Source organism: Oncorhynchus nerka, linkage group LG1 (genome assembly GCF_034236695.1).
Source record: "Oncorhynchus nerka isolate Pitt River linkage group LG1, Oner_Uvic_2.0, whole genome shotgun sequence".
NCBI lineage: Eukaryota > Metazoa > Chordata > Actinopteri > Salmoniformes > Salmonidae > Oncorhynchus > Oncorhynchus nerka.
The window spans coordinates 21,020,840-21,038,013 of NC_088396.1; the positions used below are offsets into that span (position 1 = coordinate 21,020,840).

General features: G+C 43.6%; 1 pseudogene; it reads right to left on the reverse strand.

Annotated features, from left to right (window-relative positions):
* LOC115114518 (DDB1- and CUL4-associated factor 6-like) overlaps positions 1-17,174 on the reverse strand; it is a 77,033-nt pseudogene that overhangs the window by 1,386 nt on the left and 58,473 nt on the right.

The window sequence follows — 17,174 nt, forward strand, 5'->3', positions numbered from 1 at the left end:
CTACTGGATGACAGAAGTGCACCCCAGGCTACTTGCTCGTCTGCCATTAAGATTGAATAAATCATTTACCAAACATACCTCATCAGCTAGGACTCTGTTAAACGATGGAGACACCTCCAGAGGTGACCAGACCTTGATGTCGTAGTCGATCCCTGACGAGGCAAGAACTGGAACAGACAGGAGACGCAAATGATTGGCAATAGGGTATGATACAGTTAAAGGGGGGATACCTAGTCAGTTGTACAACTGAAATGTGTCTTCCGCATTTACCCCAACCCCTCTGAATCAGGTAGGGTGTTATTGGCTCTCTACACAAGGCTGAATATGTAGCTAAAAAAACTCACTGGGATCGTAGAGGTGTGGGTATAGTGGTGAGACAAGGGTAGGTATGTGTGTTACTGGGGTCGCAGGGGTGTGGTTGAGGTGTATCTGTGAGACTAGATGTAGGGATAAGACTAGGGTAGGTGTGTGTTACTCACACCGTTATTGCAATGCGTATGCCTAAGAGTGGTTGGATAGGCTGAGATTTAGGACAGGGTGGACACCACCAGAGCTTACGGACAGGCTGTTTGAAGGAAAGGCTGCCTTAAGACTGGCAAGGGGTAGAGTTGAACAGAGGCAGCTGCTGTAAGTGTGTGTGTGTTGCGCGCTTTCTCCAAGTTGTAAAAACAAGCAGAGAAGAAACTGGCTACTCTTTAGTTGACTGATGTAACTGGCAAAGTAACTGCTGTTTGACTTAACAGAAGAGGGAAAAAACCAACTAGTGTTTATTCCCAGTGCTGAGCTAGTAGTGTAACAGAAATGTAACGTTAGCTAATGTTTCACTCCTTCTCGACTGAAGTGAATGAATTAGCTAGCTAGTAGCTACCACAGGCAGTTCAGCTCTAGCCTCTAGCTAGCTCTCACAACTCTAGGTGGCATTCTGCCTTCTCCCTACAGTTTTAAGCAATTTGCGTCGCCCACGACTACCTCAAATCTAATTTTATTGGTCACATACACATGGTTAGCAGATATCAATGCGAGTGTAGCAAAATGCTTGTGCTTCTAGTTCCGACCGTGCAGTAATATTTAACAAGTAATCTAACAATTTCACAACAACTACCTTATACACACACAAGTGTAAAGGAATGAATACGAATATGTACATATAAATATATGGATGAGCGATGGCCGTGCGGCATAGGCAAGATTCCGTAAATGGTATAGAGTACAGTATATACATATGAGATGAGTAACGTAGGGTATGTAAACATTATATAAAGTGGCATTGTTTAAATTGACTAGTGATACATTTATTACATCCAATGTTTTATTATTAAAGTGGCTAGAGATTGAGTCAGTATGTTGGCAGCAGCAACTCAATGTTAGTGATGGCTGTTTAACAGTCTGATGGCCTTGAGATAGAAGCTGTTTTTCAGTCTCAACTTTGATGCACCTGTACTGACCTCGCCTTCTGGATGATAGCAGTGTGAACAAGCAGTGGCTCGGGTGGTTGTTGTCCTTGATGATCTTTTTGGCCTTCCTGTGACATCGGGTGGTGTAGGTGTCCTGGAGGGCAGGTAGTTTGCCCCCAGTGATGCGTTGTGCAGACCTCACTACCCTCTGGAGAGCCTTACGGTTGTGGGTGGAGCAGTTGCTGTACCAGGCGGTGATACAGCCAGACAGGATGCTCTCGATTGTGCATCTGTAAAAGTTTGTGAGTGTTTTCGGTGACAAGCCACATTTTTTCAGCCTCCTGAGGTTGAAGTGGTACTGTTGCATCTTCTTCATCACGCTGTCTGTGTGGGTGGACCATTTCAGATTGTCCATGATGTGTACCTTTATTTTTTTTATTTAACTAGGCAAGTCAGTTAAGAACAAATTCTTATTTTCAATGACGGCCTAGGAACAGTGGGTTAACTGCCTGTTCAGGGGTAGAACGACAGATTTGTACCGTGTCAGGCTACGCTGCCGTACACCGAGGATAGGGGGTGCTCCCTCTGCTGTTTCCTGAAGTACACGATCATCTCCTTTGTTTTGTTGACGTTGAGTGTGAGGTTATTTTCCTGACACCACACTCCGAGGGCCCTCACCTCCTAGGCCGCCTCATCGCCTCATCGATGTTGGTAATCAAGCCTACCACTGTAGTGTCGTCTGCAAACTTGATGATTGAGTTGGAGGCGTGCACGCAGTCATGGGTGGACAGGGAGTACAGGAGAGGGCTGAGAACGCACCATTGTTGAGGATCAGCGGGGTGGAGTTGTTGTTTCCTACCCTCTCCACCTGGGGGAAGCCCATCAGAAAGTCCAGGACCCAGTTGCACAGGGCGGAGTCGAGACCCAGGGTCTCGAGCTTAATGACGGGTTTGGAGGGTACTATGATGTTAAATGCTGAGCTGTAATCGATGAACAGCATTCTCACATAGGTATTTCTCTTGTCCAGATGGGTTAGGGCAGTATGCAGTGTGATTGCGATTGTGTCGTCTGTGGATCAATTGGGCGGTAAGCAAATTGGAGTGGGTCCAGGGTGTCAGGTACAGTGGAGGTGATATGATCCTTGACTAGTCTCTCAAAGCACTTCATGATGACAGAAGTGAGTGCTACGGGGCGATAGTTGTTTAGCTCAGTTACCTTAGCTTTCTTGGGAACAGGAACAATGGTGGCCCTTTTGAAGCATGAGGGAACAGCAGACTGGGATAGGGATTGATTGGGTTGATTGATTCCTTCCTGGGTTCTCTGGGGCCAAAAGCTCTCTGCAGTAGTTTATGTGTCGTGCAGTTTGTTATATCTGGAGTCCTCCTGTCCTATTCGCCTGTGTGAGCTGATGGGCTCCCCTAGGGCTATCTAACAAAAATATAAACTGTAAAGTGTTGGCCCCATGTTTTAATGAAATATAAGATCCTTCTTTTCCATACGATTATTTCCAAATTTTTCAGATAATCCATCCACCTGGTTTATCAAGACTAGCATCATTCAACTGAGAACTACAGACCAGTATCCCTTCTTTCTTTTCTCTAAAACTCACGGAGGCCCTCTCCCGCACTCTCTCAGAATGACCTTCTTGATCCAAATCAGTCAGGTTTCAACTCATTCAACTGAGACTCTCTTCTCTGCTCTCATCCTCCTCTGCTCTCATCCTTCTAGACCTATCGGCTGCCTTCGATACTGTGAACCATCAGATCCTCCTCTCCACCCTCTCCGAGTTGGGCATCTCCGGCGCGGCCCACGCTTGATTGCGTCCTACCTGACAGGTCGCTCCTACCAGGTGGCGTGGCGAGAATCTGTCTCCTCACCACGCGCTCTCACCACTGGCGTCCCCCAGGGCTCTGTTCTAGGCCCTCTCCTATTCTCGCTATACACCAAGTCACTTGGCTCTGTCATAACCTCACATGGTCTCTCCTATCATTGCTATGCAGACGACACACAATTAATCTTCTCCTTTCCCCCTTCTGATGACCAGGTGGCGAATCGCATCTCTGCATGTCTGGCAGACATATCAGTGTGGATGACGGATCACCACCTCAAGCTGAACCTCGGCAAGACGGAGCTGCTCTTCCTCCCGGGAAGGACTGCCCATTCCATGATCTCGCCATCACGGTTGACAACTCCATTGTGTCCTCCTCCCAGAGCGCTAAGAACCTTGGCGTGATCCTGGACAACACCCTGTCGTTCTCAACTAACATCAAGGCGGTGGCCCGTTCTTGTAGGTTCATGCTCTACAACATCCGCAGAGTACGACCCTGCCTCACACAGGAAGCAGCGCAGGTCCTAATCCAGGCACTTGTCATCTCCCGTCTGGATTACTGCAACTCGCTGTTGGCTGGGCTCCCTGCCTGTGCCATTAAACCCCTACAACTCATCCAGAACGCCGCAGCCCGTCTGGTGTTCAACCTTCCCAAGTTCTCTCACGTCACCCCGCTCCTCCACTCTCTCCACTGGCTTCCAGTTGAAGCTCGCATCCGCTACAAGACCATGGTGCTTGCCTACGGAGCTGTGAGGGGAACGGCACCTCAGTACCTCCAGGCTCTGATCAGGCCCTACACCCAAACAAGGGCACTGTGTTCATCCACCTCTGGCCTGCTCGCCTCCCTACCACTGAGGAAGTACAGTTCCCGCGCAGCCCAGTCAAAACTGTTCGCTGCTCTGGCCCCCCAATGGTGGAACAAACTCCCTCACGACGCCAGGACAGCGGAGTCAATCACCACCTTCCGGAGACACCTGAAACCCCACCTCTTTCAGGAATACCTAGGATAGGATAAAGTAATCCTTCTCACCCCCCCCTTAAAAGATTTAGATGCACTATTGTAAAGTGGCTGTTCCACTGGATGTCTTAAGGTGAACGCACCAATTTGTAAGTCGCTCTGGATAAGAGCGTCTGCTAAATGACTTAAATGTAATGTAATGTAAATGTAAATGCATTACACAGGTGCACTTTGTGATGGGAACAATAAAAGGTCACTCTAAAATGTGCAGTTTTGTCACACAACGCCACAGATGTCTCAAGTTTTGAAGGAGCGTGCAATGGGCATGCTGACTGCAGGAATGTCCACCAGAGTTGTTGCTAGAGAATTGAATGTTAATTTCTCTACCATAAGCTGCCTCCAACGTCGTTTAAGAATTTGGCATTACGCCCAACCGGCCTCACAACTGCAGACCACGTGTAACCATGCCAGTCCAGGACCTCCACATCCAGCTTCTTCACCTGCGGGATTGTTTGAGACCAGCCACCAATCTATAGGCCCTACATGACCCCAATGCATTTAAGAATTACACCATGTCTGGGAAAGTAGAAATGCTGTTCGGTCAGTGGATTTTTGGCCAACTGGCCCAATCGGGCCACTGACAAAAAAAAGTTAAGGTTGGAACCTGGCGTGTTTAATATGCAGCCACGGAGTGGCGGCGCATAGGCTATTTATTGTGCTTTGATTGACAAACAGCAAGCTTTAATATTTGTATTTGTATTTATTATGGATTTGCTGTCAAGACAGCAGCTACTCTTCTTGGGGTACAGCAAAATTAAGGCAGTTTATACAATTTTAAAAACATTACAATACATTCACAACACACTGTGTGCCTTTAGGCCCCTACTCCACCACTACCATACATTGTGTATGTTAACTATTATTCTTACTATGTTTTGTTACTTTCCCTGGGCCATTGCTGTAAATAAGAAAGTATTCTCAGTCAACGGACCTGGTAAAATAAGGAATACAAAATAAATACAACTCACTGGGGTCGTAGGGGTGTGGCTGGAGGCAGTTTACTACGTGATTGTCTGCCTCCAGCAGCATCAGGTGCTCCCCCGTGTGTCTGTCCCAGATGAAGATGTGTCCGCAGTCTGAACCGCTCATCACAAAGTTGTTTCCCCAGAAACACGACTCCTTAATCTACAGAAAACACACAAATCATTGGCGTAGATAAATGAACGTTAAATGCATTCAGAAAGTACCCCTTTCCCCTTTTCCACATTTGTTAAGTTACAGCCTTATTCTAAAATAGATTAAATACATTTTTTTCTATCAGGTTGGATGGGGAGTATCGCTGCACAGCTATTTTCAGGTTTCTCCAGAGATGTTCGAAAGGGTTCAAGTCCAGGCTCTGGCTGGGCCACTCAAGGACAATTAGAGACTTGGCAAACTCCAAGCAGGCTGTCATGTGCATTTTACTGAAGAGTGGCTGCAGAGGTGGTTGTCCTTCTGGGAGGTTCTCCCATCTCCACAGAGGAACTCTGGAGCTCTGTCAGAATGACCATTAGGTTCTTAGTCACCTTCCTGATCGAGGCCCTTCTCTCCCGATTGCTCAGTTTGACCGGGCGGCCAGCTCTAGGAAGAGTCTTGGTGGTTCCAAACTTCTTCCATTCAAGAATGATGGAGGCCACTGTGTTCTTGGGGACCTTCAATGCTGCAGAAATGTTTGGGTATCTGTGCCTCGACACAATCCTGTGTTGGAGCTCTACGGACAATTCCTTCGACCTCATGTCTTGTTTTTTTCTCTGACATGCCCTGTCAACTGTGGGACCTTATATAGACAGGTGTGTGCCTCTGCAAATCATGTCCAATCAATTGATTTTTCCCACAGTTGGACTCCAATCAAGTTGTAGAAACATCTCAAGGATGATCAATGAAAACAGGAGGCACCTGAGCTTAATTTCGAGTCTCATAGCAAAGGGTCTGACTGTTTTCACTTTGTCATTGTGGGGTATTGTGTGTATATTGACGATGGACAATATTTATTTAATTCATTTCAGAATAAGGCTGTAACGTAACAAAATGTGGAAAGAAGTCAAGGGGTCTGAATACTTTCTGAATGCTCTCTCTATATATATATATATATACACACACAGTACCAGTCATTCAAGGTTTTCCTTATTTTTTACAATTTTCTACATTGTTGAATAATACTGAACACATCAAAACTATGAAATAACACATATGGAATAATGTAGTAAACCAAGAAAAGTGTTAAACAAATCAAAATATATTTGAGATTCTTCAAAGTAGCCACCCTATACTTCGAGGACAGTTTTGCACACTCTTGGCATTCTCTCAATCAGCATCATGAGGTTGTCACCTGGAATGCATTTCAATTAACAGGTGTGCCTGATACTCAACTAGTCTAAAGAAGGCCAGTTTTATTGCTTCTTTAATCAGAACAACAGTTTTCAGCTGTCTAACATGCAAAAGGGTTTTCTAATGATCAATTAGCCTTTTAAAATGATAAACTTGGATTAGCTAACACAACGTGCCATTGGAACACAGGTGTGATGGTTGCTGATAATGGGCCTCTGTACACCTATGTAGATATTCCATAAAAAATCTGCCGTTTCCGACTACAATAGTCATTTACAACGTTTACACTGTATTTCTGATCAATGTGATGTTATTTTAATGGACATAAAAAATGAGCTTTTCTTTCAAAAACGAGGAAATTTCTAAGTGACCCCAAACTTTTGAACTGTAGTGTATATCTTACTTACTCTATTAAACCAGGACTAGAGTTCACTCAGCAACAATTGTCACAGTTCTTCAGAGAGTCCTAATAGAATCTTTCTCTCTATCTGGCCCATGATGAGTTTGTTGCTCTTCGCATGATGTTTTCAGTAGGGGCTCAGGTAGAAGTGAGCTGATCTAGAATCAGCTGTAAAATAGGGACCAGAAGTAACCGAAGTCGGAAGTGAAGATTAGCGTACCATAGTCCTGGAGTTGCGGTGTCCCTTGTAGACCATTTTGACTGAAGGTCTCCTGATATTCTGGGTCTCGCTCTCCTCCATCTCTCTCCTCTCCTTCCTCCGACGAAACAACTCCTGGATACGGGCCGCAGCAGAGCGTCTGACACACGCCGACAGACGCAGCGACACAAAGAGACACACACAAGTTATATACAGTATTGACAGTTAATATCTTTCACTCTATATCTGCAGAGAGGGAAGTGAATACTAAGCATCCATCTATCTATCCAGTGTACAAAACATTAAGAACACCTTCCTAGTATTGAGTTGCACCCCCACCATCCTTTTTGCCCCCAGAACAGCCTCAATTCGTCGGGACATGGACTCACAAGGTGTTGAAAGGGTTCCACAAGTTGGCTGAATGTCCTTTGGGTGGTGGACCATTCTTGAAACACACAGAAAACTGTTGAGGGTGAAAAACACTGCTGCATTGCAGTTCTTGACACAAACTGGTGCGCCTGGCACCTACTACCATACTCCGTTCAAGGGCACTTTAATCTTTTGTCTTGCCCATTCACCCTCTGAATGGCACACATACACAATCCATGTCTCAAGGCTAAAAAATCCTTCTTTAACTGGTCTCCTACCCTTCACCTACACTGATTGAAGTGGATTTAACAAGTGGCATCAATAAGGAATTGTATCATTCAGCTGGTCAGTTTATGTAATGGAACGAACAGGTGTTCTTGTTGTTTTGTACAGTGCATTCAGAAAGTTTTCAGACACCTTGACTTTTTCCACATTTTGTTACGTTCCAGCCTTATTTTAAAATGTATTAAATATTCCCCCCCCTCTCATCTACACACAATTCCCCATATTGACAAAGCAAAAACGGGTTTTTAGAAATATTTGCAAATTAATAAAAAAAATCAAAACGAAATACAGATTTGAAATTGAGCTTGTGCATCCTGTTTCCATTGATCATCCTTGAGATGTTTCTACAACTTGTTTGGAGTCCACTGGTAAATTCAATTGATTGGACATGATTTGGAAAGACACACACCTGTCTACATAAGGTCCCACAGTTGACAGTGCATATCAGAGCAAAAACCAAGCCATGAGGTCAAAGAAAGTGTAACGTCTGGAGGAAACATGGCACCATCCCCATGGTGAAGCATGGTGGTGGCAGTAACATGCTGTGGGGATGTTTTTTCAGAGGCAGTGACTGGGAGACTAGTCAGGATCGAAGGAAAGATGAACAGAGAAAAGTACAGAGAGATCATTGATAAAAAACCTGCTCCAGAGCGCTCAGGACCTCAGACTGGGGCGAAAGTTCACCTTCTAAACAGGACAACGACCCTAAGCACACAGCCAAGATAATACAGGACTGGCTTCAGGACAAGTCTTTGAATGTCCTTGAGTGGCCTAGCCAGAACCCGGACTTGAACCTGATCAAACATCTCTGGAGAGACCTGAAAATAGCTGAGCAGTGACGCTCCCCATCCAACCTGACAGAGCTTAAGAGGATCTGCAGAGAACAATGGGAGAAACTCTCCAAATACAGGTGTGCCAAGCTTGTAGCATCATACCCAAGAAGACTAGAGGCTGTAATCGCTGCCAAAGGTGCTTCAACAAAGTACTGAGTAAAGGGTCTGAATACTTATGTAAATGTGATATTTCCGTTTTTTTATATATTTTTTTATCAATTGCAAAAAATGTTGCTTCGTCATTATGGGGTATTGTGTGTAGATTGAGGGGAGAAAAAAATTGTTCAACAATTTTAGAATAAGGCTGTAACGTAATAAGTGTGGAAAAAGTCAAGGGGTCTGAATACTTTCCGAATGCACTGTATATACAGTATGTACACATCTTTATCCTATCAATCTTGTTGTGTGCAAACAATGAGTAAGCTAAGTACTACACTCAGTCTAAGCTGGCTATATTACCATAGGCATTATCTACATTTTCTCCAGGGATTGTAGGGCTTCATTCATTCATTCATTGGCTGTTGCATCACTGGTGTTGCCTGTTACCCTGGTGATATCGCTAGGTAACCTGCCAGGGATGATGAAGCTAATAGCTCTCCTCTTAGCAAATGGTGGTGGTGATACTCACATGCATATGCATGCTCACACGATTAGTGTTTCGCAACAGTGCCCACACACAAGGCTTAATAATGCTGGTGAAAACTACAAGTCGCAGGGGGTTGCTTGGACTCATGGTAGCAGTAGTTTTGGAAGTTACACGTTTTCTATGAGCACTGCACTCCTTGCAGGTTAGATGTTTAAGTTGTCAACACACAGATGTTACCTGATCATCCTATCGCCTACCGCTGATCCTCTGAAATTTGATCTATGTGTATAGCAGAATCATCATCGTAATAAACCACACAGAAGAAGAGAAAAGGAGTCCTCACAACATGGAGAAAATATACATCAAAATAGTGTGTGTGTGTATATGAACTGCCGTGTTGTAGTCGTACCTCTGTCCCTGTCCTCCTCTGTACCTCGCTGAGGGGATAAGAATTGGGTCGTCATCACTGTCGTCTGAATCCTGGTTGCTACGGGAGGGTTGGCTCTGCCCACCCGGTCCCATTGGAACCCCCTGCCCCCCTGGTCCTGTTGGACCCCCATACCCCCCCTCCCCAGCAGGCTGTTCTCTCCTGCACCCCCCAGAGGTGTCCTCCGCACCCACACCCTGGCTCCTCTCCAGGGGCGAGGCAGTCAAACTCTCCCCACAGAGGAGACTTGTGCTGGGGCCTGGGTGGGCATGTACCCCTGGGTGCTGGAAGAGGCGGCGGAGGCACCCCCAGCCTCACACACTGGGTCGGTGTGGGGAGCAGCAACCCTGCTCTGGCTTGAGGGCTCTAAACCAGCCGCAGCTGCTGGTATAGAAGGAGGAGAGAGAAAGCGAGAAAGATGTGGTCATTATGAGGCTCAATAACTGAACAGTTGTCTACGTCAGGGCAATATGTCAGAAAGTAAGTGGACCTAATGGTGTTTTCGTGTGACCCACTGAATAAAACCATCCAATATTTGAAGTCATGCCCACCAGATCAGTACTACACATGGTAAGTCGCTCTGGATAAGAGCGTCTGCTAAATGACTTAAATGTAAATGTATCCCATAGAGTGCAGTAAGAATCATGGCCACTAGGCCGCTCTAGTCCTCACCCTGCGCTGAGGCAGAGCTCTCTGCCGAGGGTCCCTCTCTGGTCTGGACGGCCCCTGCTGCCTCTGACTGTTTGGGCCCTCCACTTCCCCTGGAACTGGAGGCTCTGTTGCTCCTAAAGTGTGTGTGTGTGTGGGGGGGGTGAGGGGTTGAGTCTTTCTTAAAGAACACCTGAGAAACATGGTCACCAAAATGAGATTGTGGATTTATTTGATGAGAAAAAAATCAGAACATCAAGGGTCAGTTTCCCTCGATATTTAGTATGTTCCATATTTCATTAACATTTTTATATATAAAAAATTTAAAATAATAATTGTAATTAATAAAATAAATAAAGTGTAATTTAGTCCTAGTTGGGCAATGGAGTTACCAATGGAATCATAAGTCATATTATATATATAAATACACACACACGCACACACACACACTGAACAAAAATATAAAACGCAACATGTAAAGTGTTGGTTCCATGTTTCATGAGCTGAAATAAAAGATCCCCGAAAATGTCCATACACACAAAAAAGCTTATTTCTCTTTTTGTGCACAAATTTGTTTTACATTCCTGTTAATGAGCATTTATCCCTTGCCAGGATAATCCATCCACCTGACAGGTGTGGCATATCAAGAAGCTGATTAAACAGTATGATCATTACACAGGTGCACCTTGTGCTGGGGACAACAAAAGGCAACTAAAATGTACAATTTTGTCACACAACACAATGTCACAGATGTCTCATGTTTTGAGGGAGCGTGCAATTTTTATGCTGACTGCAGGACTGTCCAACAGAGCTGTTACCAGAGAATTTTTAATTGTTCTTCTCTACCATAAGCCGCATCCGTTGTTTTAGAGAATTTGGAAGTACTTCCAACCGGCTTCACAATGGCAGACCATGTGCAACCACACCAGCCCAGGACCTCCACATCTGGCTTCTTCACCTGCGGGATCGTCTGAGACCAGACACTTGGCCAGCTGATGAAACTGTGGGTTTGCACAACCAAAGAATTTCTGCAAAAACTGTCAGAAACCGTCTCAAGGAAGCTCATCTGCGTGGTCGACGTCTACACCAGGTGCTTGACCTGACTGCAGTGGGAAAATGCTCACCTTCCCAGTCAAGTGAAATCAATATATTAGGGCCTAATTAATTTATTTCAAATGACTAATTTCCTTATATGAATTTTAACTCCGTCAAATATTTTTAATTGTTGCATATTTTTGTTCAGTGCAGTGTATATTTATTACATATAGTTATGTAGGAGAGAGAGGAATTTTTTTAATTAAAAAAAATATATATATACACACACACAGAGTCGTGGCCAAATGTTTTGAGAATGACACAAATATTAATTTTCAAAGTCTGCTGCCTCAGTTTGTATGATGTCAATTTGCATATAATCCAGAATGTTATGAAGAGTGATCAGATGAATTGCAATTAATTGCAAAGTTCCTCTTTGTCTTGCAAATTAACTGAATCACCCAAAAAACATTTCCACTGCATTTCAGCCCTGCCAGCTGACATGTCAGTGATTCTCTCGTTAACACAGGTGTAAGTATTGACGAGGACAAGGCTGGAGATCACTCTGTCATGCTGATTGAGTTCGAATAACAGACTGGAAGCTTCAAAAGGAGGGTGGTGCTTGGGATAATTGTTCTTCCTCTGTCTACCATGGTTATCTGCAAGGAAACGTGCCGTCATCATCGCTTTGCACAAAAAGGGCTTCACAGGCAAGGATATAGCTGCCAGTAAGATTGCACCTAAATCAACCATTTATCAGATCATCAAGAACTTCAAGAAGAGTGGTTCAATTGTTGTGAAGAAGGCTTCAGGGCGCCCAAGAAAGTCCAGCAAGCTCCAGGACCGTCTCCTAAAGTTGATTCAGCTGCGGGATCGGGGCACCACCAGTACAGAGCTTGCTCAGGAATGGCAGCAGGCAGGTGTGAGTGCATCTGCACGCACAGGGAGGCGAAGACTTTTGGAGGATGGCCTGGTGTCAAGAAGGGCAGCAAAAAAGCCACTTCTCTCCAGAAAAAACATCAGGGACAGACTGATATTCTGCAAAAGGTACAGGGATTGGACTGCTGAGGACGGGGGTAAAGTCATTTTCTCTAATGAATCCCCTTTCCGATTGTTTGGGGCATCCGGAAAAAAGCTCGTCCAGAGAAGACAAGGTGAGCGCTACCATCAGTCAGTCCTGTGTCATGCCAACAGTAAAGCATCCTGAGACCATTCATGTGTGGGGTTGCTTCTCAGCCAAGGGAGTGGGCTCACTCACAATTTTGCCTAAGAACAAGCCACGAATGAAGAATGGTACCAACACATCCTCAGAGAGCAACTTCTCCCAACCATCCAGAAACAGTTTGGTGACAAACAATGCCTTTTCCAGCATGATGGAGCACCTTGCCATAAGGCAAAAGTGATAACTAAGTGGCATGGGGAACAAAACATCGATATTTTGGGTCCATGGCCAGGAAACTCCCCAGATCTTAATCCTCAAGAGGCGGGTGGACAAACAAAAACCCACAAATTCTGACAAACTCCAAGCATTGATTATGCAAGAATGGGCTGCCATCAGTCAGGATGTGGCCTAGAAGTTAATTGACAGCATGCCAGGGCAGATTGCAGAGGTCTTGAAAAAGAAGGGTCAACACTGCAAATATTGACTCTTTGCATCAACTTCATGTAATTGTCAATAAAAGCCTTTGCCAATTATGAAATGCTTGTAATTACACTTCAGTATTCCTGACAAAAATATCTAAAGACACTGAAGCAGCAAACTTTGTGGAAATTAATATGTGTCATTCTCAAAACTTTTGGCCACGACTGTACAGTTGAAGTCGGAAGTTTACATACACTTAGGTTGGAGTAATTTTTCAACCTTTCAATCTTGCTTGTTTGTAGGTGACCAAATACTTATTTTCCACCATAATTTGCAAATAAATTCATAAAAAATCCTACAATGTGATTTTCTGGATTTTCTTTCCTTCTCATTTTGTCTGTCATAGTTGAAGTGTACCTATGATGAAAATTACAGGCCTCTCTCATCTTTTTAAGTGGGAGAACTTGCACAATTGGTGGCTGACTAAATACTTTTTTGCCCCACTGTAGATTGGTGGAGATCAACATGTGAAATCATTGTACGCAGATGACATTTAACTTTATTCCTCTGAACTTTCTCTGTCATTTCTTTCACTACCATTGGACACATATGGTTCTGTATACAGATTCAAAGGGAATTGGGGGAAAACTAAAATAATGCCCATTTATAATCATGACTTCTCAAGCTTAGAAAGTACATTTAAGGGGAAATGGACAAATAAACATGAAATACCTGTGTGTACTGATACCAAGCAATCTGGAGGAGGCATACAAAATCAATTGTTTTAACAGATTGGATTCCATGTTCAGATCTCTCCCTATATATTAGGTATTATTATTTTTTAATTGTACATTAATTTAACGAGGCAAGTCAGTTAAGAATAAATTCTTATTTACAATGACGGCCTACCCCGGCCAAACCTGGACAACGGTGAGCCAATTGTGCTTCTCCCTATTGGACTCCCAATCACAGCCGGATGTGAAACAGCCTGGATTCGAACCAGGGAATGTAGTGACGCCTCTTGCACTGAGATACAGTGCCTTAGACCGCTGCGCCACTCGGGTTAGGATCAACATAATCAAAAGGAATATATTACCAAGCTTGACATATTTATTCCAGGCCCTGACAGTTTCTATTCCATCCAACTTTTGAAATAAAATAAAATGGCCTGCTCTCCAACTATATTTGTCATTGTTGATCAGTCTCATGTCGCTGTGGAGGAATTTTGGCCCTCTCTTCCATGCAGAACTGCTGTAAGTCATCGACATTTGTGGGTTTTCAAGTATGAACTGCTTGTTTCAAGTCCTGTCACAACTTCTCAATTGGGATTAGGGCTGGACTTTGACTAGCGCAGACCTAGAGTGGGCCAAATTTCTTCCACAGCGATGTGAGAGACTTATCAACAACTACAGGAAGCGTTTGGTTGGAGTCATTGCAGATAAAGGTGGCACAACATGTTATTGAGTGTAAGGGGGCAATTATTTTTTCACTTGGGCATTGGTGTTGCATAAATTTGTTTATAAAATACATTAAATAAGTATATCATTTTTGTGTTATTTGTTCACTCAGGTTCCCTTTGGTTGAAGATCTGATAACATTCAGCATCGAAAATATGCAAAAGTAGAGAAAATTAGAAAGGGGCCAAATACTTTTTCGTGGCACTGCAGTTACATCCCTTTAGATTTTGTATGTTATAAAGTTAAACAAAAAACGGAAATATTTGATAGAATTTGGAAGACAAACACTACATGGTCAAAAGTATGTGGACACACCTTAAAATTAGTGGATTTGGCTATTTCAGCTAGCTACACCCATTGCTGATAGGTGTATAAAATCGAGCACACTGCCACAAACATTGGCAGTAGAATGGCCGGTACTGAAGAGATAAGTAACTTTCAACGTGACATTGTCATAGGATGCCACCTTCCCAACAAGTCAGTTCACCAAATAACTGCCCTGCTAGAGCTGCCCTGGTCGACTTTAAGTGCTGTTATTGTGAAGTGGAAATGTCTAGGAGCAACAACGGCTTAGCCATGAAGTGGTAGGCCACACAAGCTCACAGAACGAGACTGCCGAGTGTTGAAGCGTGTAAAAATTGTATGTCCTCAGTTGCATTACTGGAGGAGGAATAATGGTCTGGGGTTGTTTTTCATGGTTCGGGCTAGGCCTCTTCATTCCAGTGAAGGGAAATCTTAACGCTACAGCATACATCCAGAAGGCGAGGTCAGTACAGGTGCATCAAAGCTGGGACCGAGAGACTGAAAAACAGCTTCTATTCCAAGGCCATCAGACTGTTAAACAGCCATCACTAACACAGAGAAGCTGCTACCTTTCAGTTTAAGTCGTAAATTTACATACACATTAGCCAAATACATTTCAACTCAGTTTTTCACAATTCCTGACATTTAATCCAAGTAAAAACTCCCTGTCTTAGGTTAGTTAGGATCACCACTTTATTTTAAGAATGTGAAATGTCAGAATAATAGCAGAGAAAATTCTTTATTTCAGCTTTTATTTCTTTCATCACATTCCCAGTGGGTCAGAAGTTTACATACACTCAATTAGTATTTGGTAGCATTGCCTTTAAATTGTTTAACTTGGGTCAAACATTTCGGGTAGCCTTCGACAAACTTCCCACAATAAATTTGGGTGAATTTTGTCCCATTCCTCCTGACAGAGCTGGAGTAACTGAGTCAGGTTTGTAGGCCTCCTTGCTCGCACACGCTTTTTCAGTTCTGCCCACAAATTTCCTATAGGACTGAGGTCAGGGCTTTGTGATGGCCACTCCAATACCTTGACTTTGTTGTCCTTAAGCCATTTTGACACAACTTTGGAAGTATGCTTGGGGTCATTGTCCATTTGGAAGACCCATTTGCGACCAAGATTTAACTTCCTGACTGATGTCTTGAGATGCTGCTTCAATATATCCACATCATCTTCCTACCTCATGATGCCATCTATTTTGTGAAGTGCACCAGTCCCTCCTGCAGCAAAGCACCAACACAACATGATGTTGCCACCCCCGTGCTTCACGGTTGGGATGGTTTTCTTCGGCTTGCAAGCCTCCCCCTTTTTCCTCCAAACATAACGATGGTCATTATGGCCAAACCTTTCTATTTTTGATTCATCAGAGCAGAGGACATTTCTCCAAAAAGTACAATCTTTGTCCCCATGTGCAGTTGCAAACCGTAGTCTGGCTTTTTTATGGTGGTTTTGGAGCAGTGGCTTCTTCCTTGCTGAGCGGCCTTATGTAGATATAGGACTTGTTTTACTGTGGATAGAGATACTTTTGTACCTGTTTCCTCCAGCATCCTCACAAGGTCCCTTGCTGTTGTTCTGGGATTGATTTGCCCTTTTCGCAATTTCTAGGAGACAGAACCCATCTCCTTCCTGAGCGGTATGATGGCTGCGTGGTCCCATGTTTATACTTGCGTACTATTGTTTGTACAGATGAACATGGTACCTTTAGGTGTTTGGAAATTGCTTCTAAGGATGAACCAGACTTGTGGAGGTCTACAATTGTTTTACTGAGGTCTTGGCTGATTTATTTTGATGTTCCCATGATGTCAAGCAAAGAGGCACTGAGTTTGTTGGTAATCCTTGAAATACATCCACAGGTACACCTCCAATTGACTCGAATTATGTAAATTAGCTTCTAAAGCTTCTAAAGCCATGACATAATTTCCTGGAATTTTCCAAGCTGTTTAAAGACTGTCTGTCTGTAGGGTTAGGGTTAGGTATGGTTTTTAGAATGGTTAAGGTTAGGGTTAAACGCACAACTTAGTGTATGTAAACACACTGTAAACTTCTGACCCACTGGAATTGTGATACAGTGAATTATAAGTGAAATAATCTGTCTGTAAATATTTGTTGGAAAAATTACTTGTGTCAGGCGGCACAAAGTAGGTGTCCTAACCCAGTTTCCAAAACTATAGTTTGTTAACAAGAAACTTGTGGAGTGGTTGAAAAACGAGTTTTAATGGCTCCAAACTAAATGTATGTAAACTTCCGACTTCAACTGTACTGGATCACTAGTTACTTTAATAATGACATTTACATATCTTGCATTACTCATCTCATATGTATATACTGTATTTCATATCATCTATTTATTCTTGTCTATGCCGCTCGGTCATCGCTCATCCATATATTTACGGTATATGTATATCTTCTTATTCCATTCCTGTTAGATATTAATTGATTGATATTGCTGTACTGTCGGAATTAGAAGCACAAGCATTTCGCTACACTCGCAATAACATC